The sequence below is a fragment of the Eubalaena glacialis genome, chromosome 1, assembly GCF_028564815.1.
Source record: "Eubalaena glacialis isolate mEubGla1 chromosome 1, mEubGla1.1.hap2.+ XY, whole genome shotgun sequence".
Lineage (NCBI taxonomy): Eukaryota > Metazoa > Chordata > Mammalia > Artiodactyla > Balaenidae > Eubalaena > Eubalaena glacialis.
The window spans coordinates 21,911,886-21,936,773 of record NC_083716.1 but is presented as its reverse complement, the minus strand read 5'-3'; the positions used below and the strand labels follow the sequence as shown (position 1 = coordinate 21,936,773).

The 24,888-nt window shown below is 41.2% G+C and overlaps 1 long non-coding RNA gene across 1 annotated transcript; it reads right to left on the bottom strand.

Moving 5' to 3' along the window:
• Positions 1 to 6,084: 6,084 nt before the first annotated feature.
• Positions 6,085 to 17,985, bottom strand: LOC133093584 (uncharacterized). Its single transcript, XR_009701294.1, has 3 exons — positions 17,898 to 17,985; positions 12,522 to 12,657; positions 6,085 to 6,245 (listed from the first exon to the last, which is right to left on the bottom strand). It is a non-coding gene; the product is annotated as an uncharacterized LOC133093584 (long non-coding RNA).
• Between the last annotated feature and the right edge of the window lie 6,903 nt (positions 17,986 to 24,888).

The following is a 24,888-nucleotide window of genomic DNA, read 5'->3' as shown; positions in this document are numbered from 1 at the left end:
ACAAATGTTTATAGCAGCCTTATTCATGATTTCCAAAATGTGGAAGCAAGGGAGATGTCCTTCAGTAGGTGAATAGACAATTAAACTGTGGCACATCTGTACAATGGAATATTATTCAGCACTGAAAGTAAATGAGCTATCAAGCCATATTAAGGCATGGAGGATCCTTAAATGTATATTGCAAACTGAAAGATGCCAATTGGTAAGACTACATAATGTACAATTCCAACTATATGACACTCTGGCAAGGGCAAACCTATGAAGAAATTAAAAGATCAGCGGTTGTCAGGAGTTTATGATAAGAAGGGATGAAGAGGTGGAGCACAGAGGATCTTTAGGGCAGAGAAACTACTCTGTATGATGCTATATTAGTGAGTATATGTCATTATACATTTATCAAAACCCATAGAATGTACAACACAATGAATGATTCCTAGTGTAAACTATGGTTGATAACGGTGTGTTAATGTTTGTTCATGGATTATAACAAACGGACCACTACGTTGTGGGATGATGAATGCAGGGGAGGCTGTGTACATGAGGAGCAGGGTGGTTACCTGGGTACTCTGTTCTTTCTGTTCAATTTTTCTATGACTCTAAAACTGAAAAATAAGGTCTATTACTTAAAAAGAAAGGATGAGGTAGATTTGCATGGATGGATAGGAAAAAATGACTCAAATCTACTGCCAGTGAAAAAAAGGCAAAGTGTATAATACGCATTGTATGAACTGATCTCTGTGTATATGTTTGTGTGTTTAAACATTATTTTATAAATACATACGTAATCATTCTGTATGTTCCTGAAAGCCTCAAAAGATAACTGGAAGAATATGTACTAGTTAATGCTGATTATCCATAAGTGGCAGCTTAATGGGTAATCGTCATGTTAGATTTTTATAATTTATGTTGCTTAATATTTATTATATCAAGTACATACTGCTTTTATAATCAGCAAAAAAAAAAAGTGCTATAAGAAAGGAAAACAAGGTTTGCAATCAGTTAAGCCAGGCAGATTGAGGAGATGATGCCAGAGTTTTCTCCTCAAGTTAGGGCAGATTGGGGAGGTGTGTTCCGCCTGCAAAACTTCTGCCACAAAAGCCCCATCAATGTCAAATTCTCCAACAGGCACAGCCTCCAGGGCTTGAGACCAGTTCTTCTGACAATGGGGGAGACGGCACTGTGGGCAGAGACGGCTGAGAGGGAGCACAGCTCTTCTATTGTGTTTACTGATCAGACACAGTGTCATGAGATCCAGGCCATCATGAGTAATCACTGTCACATGGATGAACAGACTCTTTTTCCACCACTGGCCAGAGTTATAAGGTTTCCAAGGGGCTGCCCCCATCCAAATTTTCAGTCCTGAGTGGGCATTCAATTGGTGTAGTCATTTTATGCTTGGATCATACTCAACAATCACAAAAGAAAAATAGGAGCAAAAAGTTTGCAAGAAAATATGAAGTAAGTATTTTAGTTGCTGTTACGTTGCCATTTTTAGTATGAAACTCCCCAAAACAGTTCGGGAGGAAGGAAAGAAAAATAAGAGGTATCAGGAGTCAGATGTTAACTTTTTTCCCTTTTTCCCCAAAGCATATTTTTAAAAAAATGTAGCAATATGTCAATGCTCTTTGGAGGTGGGTCTGGTCCTTGTTAAGAGCTTCCTGATGCCCCACTTCTCACATTCTTTTCTGACCACTTCTCAGAGGGGCAGAGGGGACAGACCCAGCATCCACTGAGCAAAACCTTCCTGAAAGACTCCTGTGTGTGAGGGGCGCAGTGGGACACTGTGGTCACAAACATTAAGAACAGACTCCAGGGAGACAGCAGTCTTTGCTCTGCCACCATCTGTGGGGCTTCCAGGAGGGGAATCCCAAGCTGTGCTTCCTTCAGGACAGGGAAGCCCTCATCCCTCATGGATGCTTTTATTTAATACCACATCTAAGGTCCAAAGGTGCCCTAAGCTCCAAACGGTATCCCTGCCTGATGAAGTACACAAAGGCTCTTGGGATGAAACAAGTGGCTACTCAGATTGAAAAAGACCTCTTATTCTGTGCCCCACCCTCCTTGCTAGGCCTGCCCTTGCAACTTCTAATAGTTGTTTGCATTTTATGAGACTTAGGAGCACCTACTTTGCTCTGCCTCTGGAATTTTTGTCCCACTGGCTCCTGTCCTCCTCTTTGGGTCCCTGTAGTCTGTCCTGTGCCGGCCGTGCCCACACTGGTTGTGACCCATGGTTCTGCTCCTACTTAGAACATGTACCTGTTCCCTCAGGCCCTGCTCCAGGGCACTGAGCCTGCCACACCTTCAGCATTTATACCCTTTACCTAAAGGGTCTTTAAGACCTATAACCCTCTGGGCTTGACTGGCTCCCAGCCTCTGGGAGGGACCAGCTGCTCTTGTAAAGGCTTTTCATGGATCCAGCATAGTCAGAGTTAACTCACAGGGGCCATTTACGCCTCTCTCCTCCTCCACAGGAGAAATGGGCAGACGCTTAAGAAACCTGCTTCTCATTTCCTTAATGCTCCAGGAAATATACACAATGGACAAATGGCCCTGAGGTCCATCTGCATTTTTGAAGGAGACAACACTTCAACGGAGGGATGCCCTAGTTTACAGTGGCGCCTGCTCTGCTGGAACCAGGTGCCTACATTTCCCACCCACGAAATCCAACAGCCTCACAGTGCTCAGGGAACAGGAAGCATGAACGCCCCATGCAGGTGGCCCAACAAGGAAGAGAGAAACTTTTCTTATTTTCAAGCAGCCCACAACTTGCAGACTCAGGATACCCATACTTCCCATTTTTTTTAATGTGAAAAGACTGGCCATCTCTCTCTCCCACTTCTGCTTCCCATAAACTTCTTCCTGTCCTGCTTTTCATAAGATAATTCCTATCTATTATCTTTGTCTGTGTTAGGACCCAAGTTAGAGGTTTTAAGACCTGGTTTCCCTGGCTGTTGAAATCATAGCTCGGGAAAGAATAACATAGAACTTTCATGCCTCTTCACCGCAGCCCAGCACCATGAGGAACTGCCCATCAGATATGGGCGCCCTCACTACTGGCACCAGGAGGTCGTCTTGGTCGGTTGACTTTTCATCTTTCCTAATAAGCACATGAGATACACAATTAGCAGTTTCTCATTTGCACAAACAGACACCTGTGACATCAGAAAAATCTGAACAGTGTTGGAAGCACCCCAGCGACCAGGCCCCAATAAGGTTAATGCTTCCCTGGCCTGGAGGCGAGGCACAGATGGAGTGAAGCTGTGTCTGGGCTTAGCCTTTTGTATTAGCTTTTGAGAATTCTACTGGGGCTAAACAACCAGAAATTTCTGTTTCGTTTTATTTTTATTTGTTTCAACAGTCAACCATATGCTACTGCCTCAAGCCAGCCAGTCCCCAGAGGTGAAGACACACAGTTTTTATCCACTCCACAAGGGTGGGATTGGCCCACAATGGAGGGATGCAGCTGGTTTTCTACTAGTGGCAGTGCCTTTGGGGAGATGTGGGATGCCTCTTTCAAAAGTGGTAACATTTTAATTGGAAAAAATCCCTTCCATCACCCTTGCTATAGGTTTATGCAGCTACTATTTTCCAGTTGTGTAATCTTGATAATCACCAAAGATGAAATCCAAAGTAAAGCTCAATATCTAAGGTGTTACGACTTGTTGGAAATACAGGTGTGGGGACAGGACAATTCTCTTTCAGGCTAAGTTGATGGCCTAGAAACCTTTTTCTGTGTATGGGTCAGAATCCATTTCTTAAATTTACCTAACAAAATTCATTTGGGAAGTTTGTAGACAATAGAGATTCCTATTCCCTTATCTTGGTGATTGGTTCTGCAAGTTTACAGAGGAGTGGGGATACTGCCCCCTTAATAATGACCCCAGATGACTGAGCTGATTATATGAGAATGGAGCCTTCCTGCTGCCAGAGCTATGCTCTAACATTGTCCCAAATCATACTAATGGAAGACAAATCTGTGATTCTTTGATTTCTAGCTCTGGGTTCCAGTGCATTAAAAGTTTTCTTCCTGACACTGAAGGACAGCAATTGCCTGATACTGTACTTGGATTTCTTCAATTTCCTTGATCAAGGGAAAATCCTTGATATCAGAGGAAAGAGGCAGTTCAAGCCCTTGGTGGGCCCGTTTGCATCAGTAAATGAAACAAATCCAAACATCTTGTTGATTATAGAAATCACCAGTACAGCATTTTAAACTTGAATTTGTGAAGTGAGGATACAACACACTAATACATATGCACAAATCAACCTGTTTTTTTAGCTTTCCAGCTCTGACAGGATCTGATCTACATGTCCTGTTAACTCTGCCTACTTAGGAAGAGAGGAGTGAAGGGATTACCCCAGCACTTGGAAAATAAAATCCTGCTGTGGGAATCCAGAGGTGTTGCCTTCTCCCTTATTTCCATTTCTCAAAGAGAATAGCCCTGAAGCTCCTGGAAATTGGCTACAAATTAGGGATTACAACAGAGGGTTCATTGAGTAAATTACAGTGTATTCATTCAATAGAATATTATGATGCAACCATTATGATGATACTTATAAATAATTGATAATGACATGGGGAAAGACAATACAATGTTCAATAAGAGAGCAAAACAAAATGCAGAGCCACATAACCACATGTTACATAATTTCAACAATTACACATAAATATACAATCATATATGTGGAAACATGACCAAGGTGTAAGGTATAAAAATATTTTATTTTTTTACAAATAGATGGGTTACAAATAACTTTCATTTTATTCTTTAGATTTTTTTTCTAGGTCTTTTGTTAAATTTAATTCATCTTTATTATTTTTCAGAATAAAAAATAATCCAAGGTAATAGAGGGGGAAATTATTTCCAAGTTAAAATAATTTAAAACATGTTAAGAAACCTGCTTTTACAATTATGGCTCTAGGATTTGAGTAGACCCACTATGTGCGGGGACACCTATCATTAGTAATAATCACACGTTTTTCTAGGGATCATCAGGAAACATTTTATAACCGATGCCACAAGGACCCTTGAGAATGTTCAGGAACACCAGGCACCATGTTCTGTTCCATGCAGTCAATCCAGATCAGAATCTCAAGGGCAGAGCAGGCAAAGGAACTGAAAAAATGACTTGATACCCAGTTTACAAAAATTGACTGTATTTTTTTACAGCAGTCTTCAATATACAGAAGACTTTGAGATTAAATGTACTGTTGGATCCAGAGATGAAACAGAAACCAGCAGGTAAAAGTTATTGGAGGGTTCAGATTTCAGCCTGGCACAACTTTCTCACAGTCAGAGCTCCTGAGGAGGTCAGCTCCCCCACCAGTCAGACCTCAGTCTGAAGCTGGAGGATCATCTGTGCAGGAGGCTGGTGAGGGGATGGTCACCGGCAGCAGACAAAAGCTGTGGTAAATAACATGCAAGCTTCCTACCCAGGTATGGGACCCTAAGGTTTCAGACTTACAAAGTTGAGATTTTATTTGACCAGGTAAGCAGGACAGACATGACTCCTCCCATCATACAGGTGAGAAAGTTAAGACTCACAGAGATTAACTGAATGTCCAAGTCATATAGCTAGAGCGATGACAGAACCACTAACTTCAAACCAATGCTGTGAGCACCAGTATATGCACTCAAATACCAGGGTGTATGTATAAAGCCAGGATACCAATAACTCTAACAAGGATTCAGGAGACAGACTCTTGAGTTGCAAGCAGGAAGGAGAAATGGCAATTTCTTCCTCAACCTTTGGCCTTTGTGACTGGATTACAGTTTGCATCTTGTTTCATTCAGCACCTCAGTTTGCTAGGAAAAAGAGTCACGGCCGAAGCCACAGTCCAAGGCAAAGCTTTATTCTCTGAGAGGCTCTCTGAATTTTCTGAGGGGCTCAGAAGACGTGCTCCACGCAGCAGCCATACTTGTCATGACTGGGTCTGAGGCTGGGGCAGGAGCTGCTGAGACAGGAAGGGAAAGGCCGTCTGAACTTCCGCCGGGATAAAGACATGCTTGGTTGCTGAGTGAGAACATGAGCCGCAAGGGAAGCAGACGCCTCCTGCCTCTGGTTCTAGGAAAACTGCTGTGCTCCCAGCTCTGCAGCTCCTGAGGAAATACGTGAAGCATTCCTGCCAGAGAAAACCCAGCGGCACAGCAGAGGACTGGGCAAGGAGGGGTAGTCTTTCTCATCCTTGGTTTCTGGCAGTTTGGCCCCCGACTGTAGTTGTTGTTATTGCTGTTGTTGCCGCTCTACCACAAATGGACATCATAGCGAGAGCAAAAAAAAGAGAGAGACAGAGAGAGAGAGAGAGAGAGAAAGAGAAGGAGAAAATTCCAGTAAAATAAAACTGGGAGCATTAGACAGGTAGACAGGTTTTCATTTTTTTTTCTTTTCCTTTTTTTTTTTTTTTTTCAGATAACTATCATGGCATTAACACTGTATTAACAGCATACTCAGCATTCCAATTTCCATGATTGGTGATTTCACTCAAGTGAGCTCTAGGAAGAAGTGAAAATCATTCCAGTTAACGTTTTTTGAGCACGCATCATGCAACAGGCACTCTGCTAGAGCATTTCCAGGTGTTGAATCATGTTAGTCTCTTGAAGATCTTCTGAGGTGGCTACTATCACTGTGCTTACTTTACAGATAAGGAAATACACAGAGAAATTTCAGTAAACTGTCCAAGGTATTATTCTTAAAGCCCAGGGGAGGAAACTGAATGCTCAAGGAAGGTTATGTGACTTGCCCCAAAATTTCACAACAAATGAAGGACAAATCAGAACTAAAACTCCAATCTTCTAGATCAGAAGACTGATGATCTTCCCCCTACCTAAAAAGAATATCCTGGACCAATGCTCACAAATCATGACCATTAGCATCTCATGAAACTTCCTGGCTCATAGAAACTTCTTAAACAAACTCTCTTTGAGAAGATGGACATATATAATTGAACCAAAAGTTCAGTGGGCATCTACAGTGAGTCAGGCCCTCACTCTGTTGGATGCTCTCATAGCTTATGGGAAGCTGACTCGGGAAATGGTATTTTTATCTCCTTATTTGTGGAATGTAAGTGCCATATTTGAGATCTCAGAGCCAGTGTATAGCAGAGGATGAATCTGACGTAAGTCTTTTGACCCTTAGCCCAGGCCTCTCCACTTCACATCTTAGATTACCTCCCCAAATGGAAGAGACTTCTTGAAACAACGCAATCGCTAAAACCATTTAAACTTGAATCTTAGCCACTGTGACCTTAATAGAATGCTGTTAAAATTTTCTCTAAATGTCTTAGCCTTTAATAATTAATTAAATCGAGCTCATAAATAGGATAATCCTGACTCTACTACAATGAGGTGTTTCAGTCTCCCTCATATAATTTTACTGATGTCTACAATCACTTTCCACGAAAGTAACTGCCCTTCTCAAGGAAGCGAGTTGACATCTCTAAGGTTTGGTCTCCCTGTTACCTTCTCATAGACCATGAGGAACCCAAAACCCAGAGATGAGGTAAAATTGGTAGAGCAAGCCTTTCCAAAAAGAGCCTTTGGAGATAGAGATAGAGCTATATCTACATCTATACAGAGAATGAATATGTATCACACAAGCAGCCACTATGGTAGGAATGAACTCAGCCAGCCCTTATGAATTAGCAATTCCACAGAGATGCTTTCAGTGAAGCTCTGAAGTCAGCAACATGAAGTCTGTAACACCAAAAGAGTGTAAAACAGCAGTTTTTCAGAAGAACTGAACTTGAGCTGGAAGCCAACTACACATACTAGGTTGGTAAGGGGCTCAGCAGACCGAGACGCTGGGGATACAGAGGTGCCAACTCTTGGAACAACCTCACCATTCATTCTGAAATAGAAAATAATACCTCCTCAGATAATCCATCAGTGAAAGAAAGTCCCTGCCATTACCTAAATAGCCCTGATACTTTTAGTTGAATATTGCTATTAATAGAAACCCACCAAATTCAATCAAAAGTTGTGTTTTCTACAGTCAGGCTGGTTTCTTAATTACGTTTTTCCACTAGCCACATTCATAACTTCCAGAGGGAATGAAGCATTAAAAGTCAGTGCTCTGGGGCATTGGTCAAATCACGAACAGTCACATATTCTCTATGCTCTTTATACACCATTTCTTATACCCTCTCAGTCTCCCACATCAAGACCCCATTCCAATCTTAAGTTCTCTCCTGAGATGCTTAAATGAAGGATAACTTTGAGGAGGCAAGACATGAGAGAAGAAAATCAGCAATGAAGGGGCAGGCTTCATTTCTCATTCATTAATTCATTACAAATTAAATAAACAAACCTCTCACTTCATAGTATCCCTAGGACACTTGTTGGTAGAGAGGACTGACTGATAGTTTACTGTGGGGGGGGGGGCAGAGGACTCTGAATGGCTCCCCCATTTTATTTTTTTATATGTTCATCAAAAAGACACATATGAGTATAAATCTCAAATTACAGAGCTCAAATAATTCACAAATAAATACAATTTGAAAGAAATTAAAAAACATAATGCTGAATTAAAAAGCCAGATATAAAAAAGGACATAGAATTGAATTCCACTTATATAAACTTTATATGAAGTATAAAAGCAATTAAAACCATCCTATGCTATTTGAAGTCATATCAGAGGTTATCCTAGGGGAGGGAACTGACTACGAAGGGTATTAGCAGGGCCTCTGGAACGCTGCAGTGACATGAGTGCTGGCTACACTTGTGTGTGTGTTCATTTGTGAAAATCCTACAAGCAGCGCAGTGATGATACTTTTCAATGTACAGTTACCTTTAAAAAACTAAAATATCCATAGTAGGAAGAAGAGATGGACAGGAGTCTTTGGGGGAAAAAAAATGTAAAGTCTTCTATGAGTTAATTTTTTTCTCTGGGAGCAGCTTTGAGAAAGCTGTTGAGATTACAGTCATGAGCTATGCACTGACCTAATTTAGGTACACCATCCCTCACATTTACACGTATATACCAAGGTGACTGTGGATACAGCGATGTCGTTCCCTCTATCACATACCGTCACACCACCTAGGGAAGCGACATTGCACTAACAGAAAATGACAACCGAATTGTCATAATCACCCCAACAGCCACACTGATTCAGGCCACAGGCCCAAGAAGATGACAGGATCATCCATTTCCATCTTGTGCAGAAGCAGCAACATCACAAATATCAAGCAGAAACTGTCACAACCATGCTAGTGACATTCTGCTGTGAAGAGATGAGAGAGCAAATGTTTAAGATTTAAGGCGAGTCTTTATCTGTTTGGGAGCTCAGATTCTTTGGTCTACTCAGAGACACGATGCTTAAAAGGAAAAAGGAAATCAAACATGATATTTAAAGACTGTTAGTCTGGGTCCCAAATGGCATGGAGATGGAGGAGAGTCTAAAGGAAGAACGATCGATCATATATTGTTACATGTACTAAGAACCACTAAGATGGACCTAATTCTCATAAAAAAGAGGGAAAACTGGGTATAGATAGCCTCTCCTCTTCCCAATCATCCCTGGCTTTGCAAATTCCTAATCCTGGATAAATAAAGGCCAGCTCAAATACCAATTTCTTATAAAATCATTCCTTCCTTCTCCCAGGAGGATTAGTCATTCTAGTTATGGAAGATGACCAGAACCCTCAAACCTTTGGCTCTGGGAAAAACCTGAACAAACTTTTTGGCCAACCCAATATTGTTCGCCAAATACCTGATAACATGTCTCAGTAGCCCTATCTTAAGGTAAGTGTCCATGGTGTCCATGCTGCCTCTCTAGGGTCAGCAGCCAGCAGGGAGAAAGCAAGTGGCAGCTTCCACACATCTTCCAGGATAACAAGCTGGAGACAATACACATTAGTGACGCTATGTGAGTCATTCGCAGGGATAACTGGAGGTCAAGAAGGAAAAAAAGGGCCAGGGACCTGAGAACACGGTGACTTGGAAAGCGGCACACTTAAGATTTTTCCTCTCATGCCAAGACTTCTCCCTACCATCACTCTGAACTGACTTATAAATTCTCTAAGGAACCCCAAAATAAACCCATACACAGGGGCAGCGTGATCCAGTAGAAAGAACTTTAGTGTCAAAGTTAGAACATAACTCAAATCCCAGATGTGTCACTGGTCAGGTAATTTAGGGCAGCTTTCTTAACTCCTCTGAGCCTCGGGTTTCCACAGTATTAGAACAGAGATAATACCTACTTCACAAGGTTGTTGTGAGGTCTCAATTAAATAACGTGGTGATATTCTGCAATGTGCTTACAGAGAATTGCTCAAAAGATATGGTGATTTTTATTATTGTTGTTAAAAGTCAGCTCCTGTTATCATGTAGATAGCACATCTGGGTGGAGCAGAGTTGCCAGTGTTCAGCAAACTCCTCTCTGCTTTATCTGTAAAACCCCCTCCACCCCCCATCTCAATTAGATACAAGTGCAAAAGAAGGCACTGATGACTCATTTACAATGGTGGGCACTTAAAATAACCTTTGTATCAACAGGCAATGGCACCTTGCTTGCAGTAAATCTTGGCAATGCTGTGCATGGTCACTTTTTTTTTAACATCTTTATTGGAGTATAATTGCTTTACAATGGTGTGTTAATTTCTGCTGTATAACAAAGTGAATCAGCTATACATATACATATGTCCCCATATCTCCTCCCTCTTGAGTCTCCCTTCCACCCTCCTTTTCCCACCCATCTAGGTGATCACAAAGCACTGAGCTGATCTCCCTGTGCTATGTGGCTGCTTCCCACTAGAGATCTATTTTACATTTTGTAGCGTATATGTGTCAATGCTACTCTCTTACTTCATCCCAGCTTCCCCTTCCCCCTCCCTGTGTCCTCAAGTCCATTCTCTACTTCTGAGTCTTTATTCCTGTCCTGTCCCTAGGTTCTTCAGAACCATTTCTTTTTTTAGATTCCATATACATGTGTTAGCATATGGTATTTGTTTTTCTCTTTCTGACTTACTTCACTCTGTATGACAGACTCTAGGTCCATCCACCTCACTACAAATAACTCAATTTCGTTTCTTTTTATGGCTGAGTAATACTCCATTGTATATATGTGCCACATCTTCTTTATCCATTCATCTGTCGATGGACACTTAGGTTGCTTCCATGTCCTGGCTATTGTACATAGAGCTGTAATGAACATTGTGGTACATGACTCTTTTTGAATTATGATTTTCTCAGGGTATATGCCCTTTTTAAAGGCTAATAATGACCCACAAATCAACCTGGACCAAGCAACTTGCTCTAAAGCTCAGCACATGTAATTTGTATAGGTTCTCCTGTGCCCAATCTCCACGCTTCTCCCCAACCACCGAGGTCCCTGATGGACAGGAGTGCAGGCTTCAGCCAAAACATAAATTCTGTCTCAAACCCGCGGCAGAAAAAGCCTGAGCAAGTCCAGGGATCAGTGGAATGCTGTGTCCTAAGGTTTAGCCCCTCTTCCTCCAACAACTGAAGTGTAAATCACACAGGTAATCCAGTGGTGCCTGTCTCATCTCCCACAAAAAGTAGGTAATAATCATATCTGTCCTTCTAATCTCTTAGGACTATGATAAAAATAAAACTGAAGTAACGTGACAAAATTCTTCAAAAGTGAGTCATTTCGAACAGTGCAAAGGTACATTACTGATTTAAGTAGTATAAAAACATTCAGCAGATCTCAGCAGAGAGATATGAGACCTTTTATGTACATGTAAGAGTTCATGTCAGAGCATTCAGGTCCTTTTATCCCTACCTACACTTTAAAATAAGCTCTGTTCTTTCACTGTAAACCTTGAACAGCAGGATTTCACCTCTGTTTCTCGCCAAGGTTTTAACTATTGCATCCATCTGATCTGAGTAGAGCCCCCCCTCTGAAGAAACCATTATATTCTGAGGAGTCTGGCTCCTCCTCACACTTCTTTCAGGCCATCACCTTTGGCCACTGCAGGGATGCTCTTTGTCCAGTTTCCCCTCTGGAGACAAAGGTGTAGTCTCCATACTTTCTAGAGGTATAGGACAATAATTAAGATACACAAAAAGGCAGGTCACAGAATTTGCATATAAATTTAAAGACATAAAGCAACGTGGCAGTCTGGGCAGCCTGGCTGAGGATGTCTCTGACAGAGTTTACTAAATAAATGACAGTTTATTTATTTTTTTTTTTTGAAAACTGTGTTTGAGAAAGAAGTCATAATAAAAAAAAAGCTACAACATCCAAGATGAGATTTAAATGTGCAAATAAGGGCAATCAAATCTTTAAGGATGGCACAGATTTTTTTCTTGGCATAGATTTTCAGTTTCTCATTGGGCATGCAATATATCTATAATCATTCAAAATTGAGGTCACAGATTAAGAAATTGTAATCTCTTTCCTCTCCACACTTGCTCTTGCGGTTCTTTTGCCTACCATGTACTTAGAGTCATCTCAAAACTTCCCTTTTAAAGTCCTCACTACTATTCATGGTCCAATGCAAGCATCACCCTTGCCATGAGCCTTCACAACCATCCCAGCCAGAAGGTTCCCATCTCACCTTTACTTCTTTAGCAGTTTTGCCATCAGATGACAAGGATCTTCTACTGCCTCATAGGAATGTTCATAACTTTTTGTACCACTTCACACACACCTTTTGATCAGTGCCTGGAACAAATTAGGTGCTCAGCAAGTATCTGTAGAATTAAAAGTCGATAAGATAATTTATATAAGGTTGTTGGCTTGTCCCTGGCACACAGTTTGTACTCCCTGAATGTTAGCAATTATTAACATCATAAATAAAGAAGACACTCCATGTATTTTGTGCCCAGTTATACTCTATTCATAACTCTAAAAATGTGAATCATTCCCAGAGTCAATATTTAATTATCTTTTCTAGATGGTACCAGCAAATTTCAAAAAGGGGTTAATTTCTATTCTTAAATTATGCATTTTGTAGCTAGAGATTCCATATTTGCCAACACAAAGATGATGTAAAACAAACTACTACACCTTTATATCTTACTGCAAATACCCGTACCTGATTTAAATAGTGGCATTCAAATTTCAGGAATTTCTATAAATACATATGTATATGAACAACAGGGACACACCTAATCATGTGAAACATAAGATTTGCTCACTCTCAAGTCAAGGGCATAGATCAATGTGTCACCTTTATTTCCCCAGAACTTGACTTGTAAGTACAAAGTGTTCAACCCTCTCAAGGTGAAGACACTAAAATACTGTGTCAGACCTGGGTGGACAGTCAGAGGAACAACCATCTATGCGTCATCAGAAAGCAGACAGCAGACAGTCTCCCTATATTAAAGACAGCTAGTAAGGAGATCTGAGATTCAAACCTAAGTCCATCTGCCTCCACATCTTATGCTTTTTTTCCTCAATAGCAAATTGCCTTCCATGCCACACTGCATTTGCATTCTTGATCAGGACCAGAGCCTTGATCAGAAAAGGAAAATATAAATTTGCTAAAGTTTTGCTAAAGAAAGCCAATTCTATTAAAATTTAAAAGGTCAGGTGAGGGCTTCCCTGGTGGTACAGTGGTTAAGAATCCGTCCGCCAATGCAAGGAACACGGGCTCGAGCCCTGGTCCAGGAAGATCCCACATGCTGTGGAGCAACTAAGCCCATGCGCCACAACTACTGAGCCTGCACTCTAGAGCCTGTGAGCCACAACGACTGAGCCCGCATGCCACAACTACTGAAGCCTGCACACCTACAGCCCGTGCTCCGCAACAAGAGAAGCCACCTCAATGAGAAGCCTGCGCACGGCAAAGAAGAGTAGCCCCTGCTCTCTGCAACTAGAGAAAAGCCCATGGGTAGCAACAAGGACCCAACGCAGCCAAAAATAAATAAATAAAACAAATAAATTTATTAAAAAAGAAAAAAGGTCAGGTGAAAAGATCTTACAAAAATGATCACTAAACCCAGTTTTCACAGCCAATGTCAAAATAAAATCAGATTTTGTTGTTAACTCAGAAATGTATTAAACAAGACCAGATCTCAAAATCTGCCCATGACCCTATGCTCAATATATCACCCAATTGTTCATTTTAAGACTCTCTAAAGATGAAGTGGGGGAACAATGCAGTCACTTTTGGAACTAAGGAATGAAATGTGACAGGCACATGTTAAAAACATTCCTTTTTCACAAGGAGGTAGAGCTTCCCTAACCAGGATTTACCTCTTCTCAACCTCCTCTGAAATCCACTCAAGATAAATAATTTTACAATCTTAAAAGGTCCTGATTTCTAAGTTCTACATTAAAATCTGTAAGGCAAGGATAGATTTTGGAGTCAGATCAAAGCAGGTTCCAAATTATTCTCTGTTCCTCACCCTCCTTAACACCTTAGCCAAGTTACTTACCCTTTCTTAACCTGTTTGCTGATCTGTGTAATGGGTGTGAGAATGTGTCCCTCACAAGATTATTGTGAAAATTAAATAAATGATGACAATAAAGCATTTTACTAAAAAAACTCCCAAAACCCCCAAAACAAAAAATGACCTAGCTTAATTACCAAGGTTGTGTGGTTACATCTCAGGTCTAAAAATATCAGAAGGAGAAAACATGCAATGTCAAACAATCAGACAGTCATGTAGCATTTGATACATGCAGCATTAATACCATCACAATGATGTAAGTTAAATAGCATATTGCAGATGACTGTTTTTGAGAAACACTGCCAGTAAGAAGGAGACGGGGTTGAGAAAACAAAATATTTCAATCATATTCAGCATAAAAATGTGAGAAAGAGATATTAATGCTTACTACCTACCTAATAAGAATTTCATAGGGATTAATGAGCTAATGCTGGTTACCATTTTGGAACTCAGTGGAAGAAAAAATAACACACACACACACACACCCCCCCCAAGACAGTAAATATCATCATATAAAATTAGATCATGTATAAAATAAGTTGTGCAGAAGCAGCATGTTCTTCCCCTGACAAATTATCTGCACTCAGCATCCTTGATGCCATGGGATTCCCTCATTTGGTCCAGATCTTGCACACATTTCCATAAGAAAGGCTGTCCTGTATGACAAGGATGCAAATATCAGTACCTGGGTTTAAATAATGGCTCTCAAATTTTGGGATTTCCTCTGAACACACAAACACACACTCATAGAATAGGGAAGGGTCTCATCATGTGCACAGCAAAAATTACATCTACCAATGGCTGCTCCAAGCAGGAAGGAGACAGGAAGGAGAGGGAGGGAGGCAAAGAAGCCACTCAGAATTCTTGACAAGTTATATGGGTAGCCTATAATTACCATAAATTCATATTTTTAACTCAGGTATTATTATAATCATTAGTCTTTCTTAGCCTTGGCTTTTGCCTAAAGATCAGACAGGTCCAAAAGATGTGTGGTGCCTGCATCCCACCTCTTTCTGGGGGAGGAAATCTAAGTGGCAAATTATGAACTTCTGACTTTGTCTTCAGATTTAGGGTTGACGAACTGTTCCTCTTAATGATTTGAGAGAAAAAAGTGTTAGGAATGGCAGTGACACACACGTGTATATGACTTTACAACAACAATGCCCTTTTTATCTGTATCAATATATGTGATTCTGTCAACTAATCCCGACTGGCATGGACCCCAATTTACAGATGAAGAAATTCAAACTCAAATCATTATATCGAGTTGCTGATGGTACATGATAAATAAACAGGACTAGAATTCAAATCTCCATTCTTGCTTTCTATTTCAAGTCACCTCTATCTGTTTCCTCTGATTCCCCATATTCCAATTGACAAAAATAATAACTTTAAACGTTACTTTCTCCATCATGCTCAGACAGATAAATTTGGCTAGATGAAATTGATTAGCTCTGTTTATGACGACATGTACACACATACTAAAAAAGGTGTGTTGGGGGTTGGCATTAAGAAATGGAAGACTTCAGACAAGAAAGAAAGCTCACTAATTAGCAAATTTTGGGTGCTCAAACATTAACAGTCACCACTCCTATTATTTATTACAATAAGTAGCCTTACTGGACTACTACATGCCACCCATCCATGATTTGACCCACACTGTCATTATTTGGCTTGTAAGCACAAACATATGAGCATGCATGTAACACACACACACACACACACAATCTGACAATACATTTCAGTCATTTCTTAAATGAACAAGCATCTGGTTTGCCAAAGATGTATTTTTTCTCTCTTATTCTATCCAAAATCTTTCAGGACTAGGTAAGGGATACTCTGCAGCTTAGATAACAGTGTATGTTTCTTTTTCAGAGTCCTTTGATGTGTCTGAAACTTCCCTTTAAAGCCAGAAATTCTGAATGAACTAACTGAAGAAGTGTAAAAGTTTTAGAAATTCAAATTTAAACGGGATGAATAATTTTAGTGATAATGATATTAAAGATGCGATTAAAGAAGGGAGTGAGGGCAAAGGTCTCCAGGAGCTTGATGAAGAGAATATCTACTGCAATTATTTTAGTAAACTTGTATATGAACAACATACGAACCAGAAACTGTGTCCTCAATGCCAGACATTAGGGCAGGTGAATGCTCTTGGGATAGGGCTGTCAGTACTGGGTGCTGGTATCATGATTTGCATCAATACTATCTATACCTATGTACCAACAGAATTCCTAATGAGCAGATATTTATTTTAAAATGTTCAAAACAATTATTTCAAAAGCTAACAATGAGCACAACTCAATGCCATGTCTCTGGGAAGGTTTCTGGAGATTCTCTCATAAATGAAGGCACGGTAGAAGTAGCTGGGCTGGATGACCTGTGCACATTCCAAAGAGTAAACGCTCAGTTTCCTGACTGAATCCCCACTTATCTATATATGTGTTTACTTTTTATCTATTGTTGGTCGTAACTTCTCAATCCCTGCTTTATGGTAGCCTAGAGAACTTTCACACACTTTTTAAATGGTCTCTAATCATTACCAGAAAAGCTATTGTTTTACTATTTCTGCCAATAAGAGTTTCCCCGTTCACTGTTGACAGCTTTGACAGATTGAAGAGGTGCCCATTTATTACCTCAAATCTAAAACCTCTCCTGGCATGGCCCCAAATCACCAACTTTCACCCTGACTGACCTCTTTGTGTCCAGCAGAAGCCCATCACAGACCCCCTGTCCCTAGGTGTCAGCCTCCTGCAATCTATTCATCTCTTTCACCTCATAAGAAAAGGTCCATTTTGTGTGTGTGCGCGCTCTTCACTGCAGGAAGTCAGGCAGTGGTGGAGATCAGGGGTTGTTATCACTGGGGTATTGATGTTTCTAGGACTGGATCACACCGGAGAACAATCAATAATGCACAAATTGCAAAGTCCCGGCTCTACACACACACACACACACACACACACGCACAGACACACACACGCTGGGGCCTTTAGAAGGTGATACAGGCTCTCTCTGTAACTTGCAACCCCTAAATGCCAAGAAATAAGGATGGCACTAAAGGGCAATGATTGCCCATCTCAGTTCTCATCCCCTTTCATCGAGCCTATAAATATGTCATCTTAAACTTTAACTAGAGACATCAGTAAGCCTGTAGCAAGTAAAGGGGGAATCACTCCAGAGAATGTCAGGCTGCCGTAAAAGTTAACCCTATGACCCCCTCACTCCAAATACTTAACAATATCCTACTCTTTGCCTGGTCTTCGACTCCACCGGCCACTGTGACAGGAAGTAGGATTTCCGTGCTACCTGGGCAGTTTCTCTCAGGGTTGGCGCTGGGAGCAGAAGATGCAAGTCCCTGAGGGAGGGACGCTGGCACGTTCTGAGGCGATACAGCTCCTCAGGAAGGTGGGCAGAGGCTCCATTTTGCACACTCCCCCCGTCAGGAGCCTCACACCGGCTTCTCCAGCCCCCTTTAAAGCCCACCACCCCTCGCCCTTCACCTCTTCGACCCGCCCCCTCAGCACTTCTCTGCTCACCGGCTGTGGCGGTCAGGACAACGGAGCAGCCTTTGTGTGGTGGAGTCCCCGCCACCGCTCCCAGGCTGTCTGTCAGCCTCCGCGCCTCCATCCCCGAAGTCTGTGGCTGCTGCTGCTTCTCGCTCCGGAGCCTGCGCTCCGGCTGCCCCGAGTCCCCAGGCGCGGCTACTGCCGCTCCACCTGCTCCTGCTCACGTCGCACCGCTCGGGAAGGGAAGGGGTTGCTAGGAGCCCGTCCTCGCAGCGACGGGTGAGGGGATCCCCGGGGTCGGGACTCCGGTACCACAGGAACCAGCAGGAGCCGCCGCCACAGGCGCCCGGTACCTGGAGAACCGCGAGCCCCGCGCCAGCGAGGAGCGCGCTCAGCCCGCCTGAGGAGCCGCCGCCGGCGCCAACTTTTCCCATCGCGAGAGCGGAGAGGGGTCTCGGACCTGGGATGGCGGGGCGGGGCTCTCCGCCGGCCGGCTGTAGGGGGCAGGCGCTCAGGACCCCAACTCCAGTCAAGTTGGGCCGCGGTGGGAGCTGGCGGGGGCGTTGACGGGCAGGTGGCGGCCGCTGACGAGGAGCAAGGCGCCACCACGCGGGCTGGAGTCTCGGAGACCGGGGCGCGGCCGCCTGCGGAGCCCACGCGTGGGGCCACAAGGGGCGGCACACGCACTCCGAGAGGGCACGGCTGCAGGCGGAGACCCCCGGCAAGCACTGCCGACCCTCCCTCTCCCGCGCGCTGCCTCTCGCCTTGTTCTCCTTTTGTTCTCTTCCTTCTGTTCTCTTTGCAAGTTGCCCAGATTTCCTCAACCGTCAGGACTCTCACCAGTGTCTTTGGGAAGAGAGGGATTGAGGGAGTCCTACTTTTGCCCCTTTGTCTCTGTGAATTGGCACCTCGATCTAACCCAGAGCACAGCCAACGTGTCTTGGCCTGGGAGAGACGCCAGGAGGGTACTAGAGGACATGGGGTGGGGTTCTGTGTGTGTGATAGATCAACAGATTGATCTGCCTTAGATATATCTATAAATACAGATAAACATAGATATGTAAGTTCTTCTTCCTATCTACCTACCTACCTACCCACCCACCCACCGACCACCTACTCACCTACCTGTCCCTCCATCTCTCCGATGATGGTGATGGTATTTGTATTTAGGGGTTTCTCCATCAGTCGCCATGCTTTACTCCCCTTCCTTCACCTTCTACAAAACTCATTCTGTCTAAAACCAGTCTTTCTGCATAATCTCATTTGAAAGAGCACTTTGCTGCTAGCCATGTTCTGAATGTTCTTTGTGTTTACATAGGCATACACTTCCATGTCCTCCAAAACACTACAAAGTCCTGGGGGGACTCAAAAAGGAGCTAAAACTGTGGGCTTGGGACCGTTTTGGGTTTTGCACACTATTATAGTCCCAGGGCTTAGCATAAAACCCAAGACTCCATAGGAAATCAGTAATCTAGTATATATATAATTTGCATATATTATATAACTGTTGGATAAATTCACCAATTTACTTGTATCAACCCTCACCCTTCTGGCAGGAAGATATGCTTTCTGAAACCTTGGGATGAACTCTCCATAAAATTAGCAGTCTTTTATTTGTGTACAAGGTGCTCTGCCACTAATTTCTGTGAGATCTCAGGGAATAACCATGTTTGGTTGCTTAAGCTTGAAAAGGAATGGGTTACGAATGAGAAACATTCTACAAAATAAGGAACCAGTACAATTAAAAAATACCAGCATCGTGAAGGACAAAGAAACTGAGGAACTGCCCTTAATTAGAGAAGGTTTAAGAAACAAGGAAACAGTGGGATTTCCCTGGTGGCGCAGTGGTTAAGAATCTGCCCGCTAATGCAGGGGACATGGGTTCAAGCCCTGGTCCGGGAAGATCCCACATGCCGTGGAGCAACTAAGCCCATGCACCACAACTACTGAGCCTGCGCTCTAGAGCCCACGAGCCACAACTACTGAGATCACACACCACAACTACTGAAGCCCACGCACCTAGAGCCCGTGCTCCACAACAAGAGAAGCCACCTCAATGAGAAGCCCGCGCACTGCAAAGAAGAGTAGCCCCTGCTCGCCACAACGAGAGAAAGCCCGTGCGTAGCAACGAAGACCCAATGCAGCCAAAATAATAATAATTAATTAATTTATTTTTTAAAAGAAGGAAACAAAAGGTGTGATCCTGGATTGGATCCTAGCCTAGGAAAAGGACATTAGTGGATCAACTGGCAAAATTTAAATAAGTTCTAAAAATCAGTTGACAGTATCATATCACAATTAATTTCCCAGTTTTGAAATTCCACTGAGGTTATATAAGATGTTTATATGTGTGGCAGCTAAACAAAAGGTATAGAAGAATTTCATTTTTGCAACATTTTGTCATCTGGTACTGTTTTAAAATGAAAAAAAAACTGGTATGATAAGAACCTAGGGGCAGGACAGGAATAAAGATGCAGACCTACTACAGAATGGACTTGAGGACACGGGGAGGGGGAAGGGGAAGCTGGGACAAAGTGAAACAGTGGCATGGACATATATACACTACCAGATGTAAAACCGATAGCTAGTGGGAAGCAGCCGCATAGCACAGGGAGATCAGTTCAGTGCCTTGTGACCACCTAGAGGGGTGGGACAGGGAGGGTGGGAGGGAGGGAGATGCAAGAGGGAAGAGATATGGAGATATAGGTATATGTATAGCTGATTCACTTTGTTATAAAGCAGAAACTAACACATCATTGTAAAGCAATTATACTCCAATAAAGATGTTAAAAAAAATAAAGTAAAATAATAAAAGGTTTGGATTAAATGACCTTTACAACCTTTCTGAGACTAGAATTCTTCAATTGTATGACTATAATATCTACCAAGCCAGCTCTCCTGCTGCTGCTATTATAAAGTTCAAACGGAGATTTTAGGGAGGAAAAATGACTTTGAAAATTGTGAAGTATTTCTTAAAATCCAAACCTTTTCAAGTAGACAGTTTATTTCTAGAAGGGTGAAATGTCTTCAGATTCCTTTGCAGTCTTCACAAAGCTAGTAATACTCCTGTATGCACATGTAGGTACTCAACATTCAATAAATGAGTGCCAGAAAGATAACAGCTGTTATAACAAAATGTAAAAGTTCCTCTTCTAAATATAAATTTTGTTTCTTCCATGGTAACTTCATTGAAAAATATAATGTCTGGATCTGTGAATTGGCCACTTTGAAGATAACAACGTAACTCTTACTCATTAATAATTAAACCTTTTCTAACATGTTTAATGGAAGGTTCTTGTACACAAGCTCTTTTGTGAGATGTGTTTTTAGAAGAATCTTCTGAGTTATTCCTTAGAACAATCTAAAACATGAGCAAAATCAAGCAAAGCAGCCATGTCAGCCATTAAATTTCAGTGTTTCATGAACAAGAGAGCGTCCTAAATGGTAGCTTAGTTCACTCATTAAAAAAGCCTGGAATATTCTTCCAAAAATGTCTTTAAAACCCATAAGGACTTACTCTTGGAAAACTGACCTGTACCCTACTAATAAAGCAACATGCCCACCAGTTGTGGTTTGTATATGGGAGAAAGGAACCTGTGGTCCTCTTCCCTTCCCAAACCACAAATGCTATTTGTTAAAGACCAGAATAGCTGTTTCTCTCTTCTCTCACAAATTCTGGTTTCAGAATTTGCAGAAGCATTTGTTTAATATCTTTTCTAAAAACCTTCCTAACTCCTTTCTAGCCATGATAAGAGTGTGAAAATTATTCCACAGGTGGAAAACCAGATTAAAATGTCAAAACACAAGTAGGTCCCTATAAAAATACAGAGCTGGATAAAGCAAAGGAAAGAGGAAAGAGGGCATAAACAACTTTGAAGGGTAAGGACTAATGTTGATTTTGAAATAGTGTTCTTAATATTCTAGCCCTAGATATTTGTCATCCTCTTAGCATAAAAGAATGGATATCCAGACTGAAACTTGGTGAGGATACAGATGCTTTGGATTTTTTTTCCTCCATATAAATGTTACTTTTCCCTATCTTCCAAATACATTTCCCTAGATCACTTATAGAGGTGGTCCAAGAGATTCATTTATGGGAATTCACTGAGGTTGGGCAATTTTTTTTCAGCACATTTAAAAATTAAGCTACTTTAGTACAGTTGTGGATTTACAGAAAAAATTGTGAAGATACTAGAAAGAATGGGTTCTTAAGGTGGGAGTTCCTCAGTGAAGATGGTGATCTGAGGAGATCTGGGGCTAGTATTCCCCACCCTGTATCAACTGAGCGTTCAGCAACTCAAGGTGGAATTTCACTCATAAAAAAGCCAACCATTGTCCCCACCTCCAGAACTTGACCAGTGGTTCAGATATTTTGCTCACAGGGAGAGGCAGGCCATAGAACAGAGAGCTCCAATCCTATCTCCAACCCCTAAGGAACTGATTTCAATTGCAATGAAGTATGGAGAAGTCCAAGCCTAAGGGCACTCTGAAAATCAGTACAAATTATGATGAAAGGCAATTGGGAAAAGATCAATAGATTCATTGGTGATAAAGGCTGCATGGGAGTTTGTGATTGTCCTCATTTCAGTGGAGAGAAATAAAGACAGTGCCAGCTGGGAAGATCTCTCTTGGGAGGGACAAATATCAAACCCTGACCTCAGGAACTGTCCCTTCAAAGGAGTCCCAATTTGATTGGATTAGTCTGTAAAGGAATTTATGACCCAAGGCATTGTTGAAAACAACAGAGCAATTGGCCAGAATTAATGGAGCTAACAGTTGTGTGTGATCAGGAAAAGAGACATCCAACGAGAGATCTACCATGATCACTGTCATCCTAGGCTGACTGTGGTCATATCCAAGTCTATGTCCCCTGAGGAGCAAAATCAGAGGCTTCACACCAGGTGTGTGTGGTGTATGTGTGTGTTTATGAGCAGGGGTGGGGTGGGCTGATAGTTTACACTAAAATAATTCAGACCATCACTAAACAAAGAAATAATAATAAGCAGTAGTGCATAGAATTGCTACATTATCCAAAATGTCCAATTCCAAAAAAAAAAAAAAGAGAGACAAGCAAAGAAACAGAAAAGTATGATCCATACACCAGAAACAAACAAACAAAAAAAGAACAACAAAAACAACAGATTATGGAAACTGCCTCTGGGAGCAATCAAATGTCATATTTAACAGACTTAAAAGTAGTCATTATAAATATGCTCAAAGAATTAAAGGAAACTGTAATTAAAGTTAAAAAATGGAATGATGACAATATCATATCAAATAGTCAATATAAAAAAGAGATAGAAATTATAAAAAAGACCCAAATGGAAATTTTGAAGTTGGAAAGTACATATAATTAAAATAAAAATTCACTAGAGGGCACAATGGTAGATTTGAACTGAGAAAAGAAAGCATTGAAGAACTTTAGATAGCTCTATGGAGATTACACAATTCAAAGAACAGAGGGAAAAAGAAGAATGAAGGAAAAATGAACAGAGCCTTAGAAAAATGTGGGAAACTAACTATCTGGACATATATGTAAAAGAGAACTAGAAGGAGGAGTCAGAGAAAGGAGCAAATGAAATATTCAAAGAAATTATGGCAGAAAACTTTCTAAATTTATCGAAAAACTTTACACATCCAGGAAACTCAACTTTATTAGATTTTCCAGAATATTCCTTTTATGGCAAAGTCTTAAAATTATTAGATCACATAGTCTTGAAATCATTCAACATACTTTATTTTTAGTCTTGTCATTTCATACATTGGTCTTGAAATGGATCACCCTCAACCAACCCATACAGTTCTCTGACATACTAGCCCAGGTTAAAAAGAACACGATGTATTGAACTCAAAAAGCCAACTCTAAAAGGTATAAATGGAAAGAATGAATTGGAAAGCCCAAATTGTTCATTATTATTTATTTGGGATCATCAGCTTGAGGAAGCGCAGCAAGATAAATGGGTATCTTTCCAAATGTTTCTCTAAGGAATAGTGACAGGCCATGTCAGCAAAGAAGGTATCGGTTCTACCCATCTAACTTCAAGGAGCTTATCCAAAGATGAATGAGGTTAATTGAAGGCAGATGCAGTAGATTTGGGGCCATTCTATTCCAACAGAGTGTATCTGTATAAGTTGAATAGTGGTCATGACAGTGGCAGAATAGAAGTCCCTTTCTCACTGTGGGTTTTGAGTTGACGTAGTCTATAACTGGGGGCGGAGACAGATTTCAATGCTAAATTAAGTTCAAACTTTTGATTAAAATTGGATTGGACATCCTAATTTCTGATGTGAGATTGCTTTGTGACTTAAAGTAGGATTCCCTCTTACCAAAAGGTGAACATAAAAGTCATGGACCTGGGGAATTTTCACTCAGGGCCAGAGAAATATCTGATCTTAAACATTTTAAAGGAACAGTGAGAGATAAGGTTTTGTTTTATGTCATGAGTCATGTTTAATCAATACACTGATTTCACACATGTTTGCATCTTAAACAATTTGTTTCAAATTCAAGATGTTTAATGAGCCAAAGCTGAGCTAACAGCAAGTCCATGCATTGACGAATGCCAGATTTTCAAGGCAACATCAGTTGTGAGTTTAATTTTTAAAACCTTTTGTAATGATATGGAATAATTTTGCAATAGCAATTCAGTGTAATGAATGAAGATTTTCTGCCTTTCAGTCTAAGTCCTTTTTTGAAATTCTAAGTCGGCCACACATTAGTCGTGTTATATGGAACATATTACACATTCCACAGAATTGTGTAATGAATGGCTGGTCTAGGTGATTTTTAATATTGATGGGATGCAGTTCTATAGAATTATCTAAGGGTAGTAATGTCTGAATAAAATGTGAATTCCTGTTTCTGTTCATTTACTTGTAACATGATCTTTGGCAAGTTGTTACTTTCTCTAAACGTCATTGTCTTATACTTAAAATGACTGCCCTATATTCCTACAGAGTGTGTGTACTCAAAAAATATTAATATGTGAATGTCTTTGAAAAGTTTAAAGTGCTCTAAAGG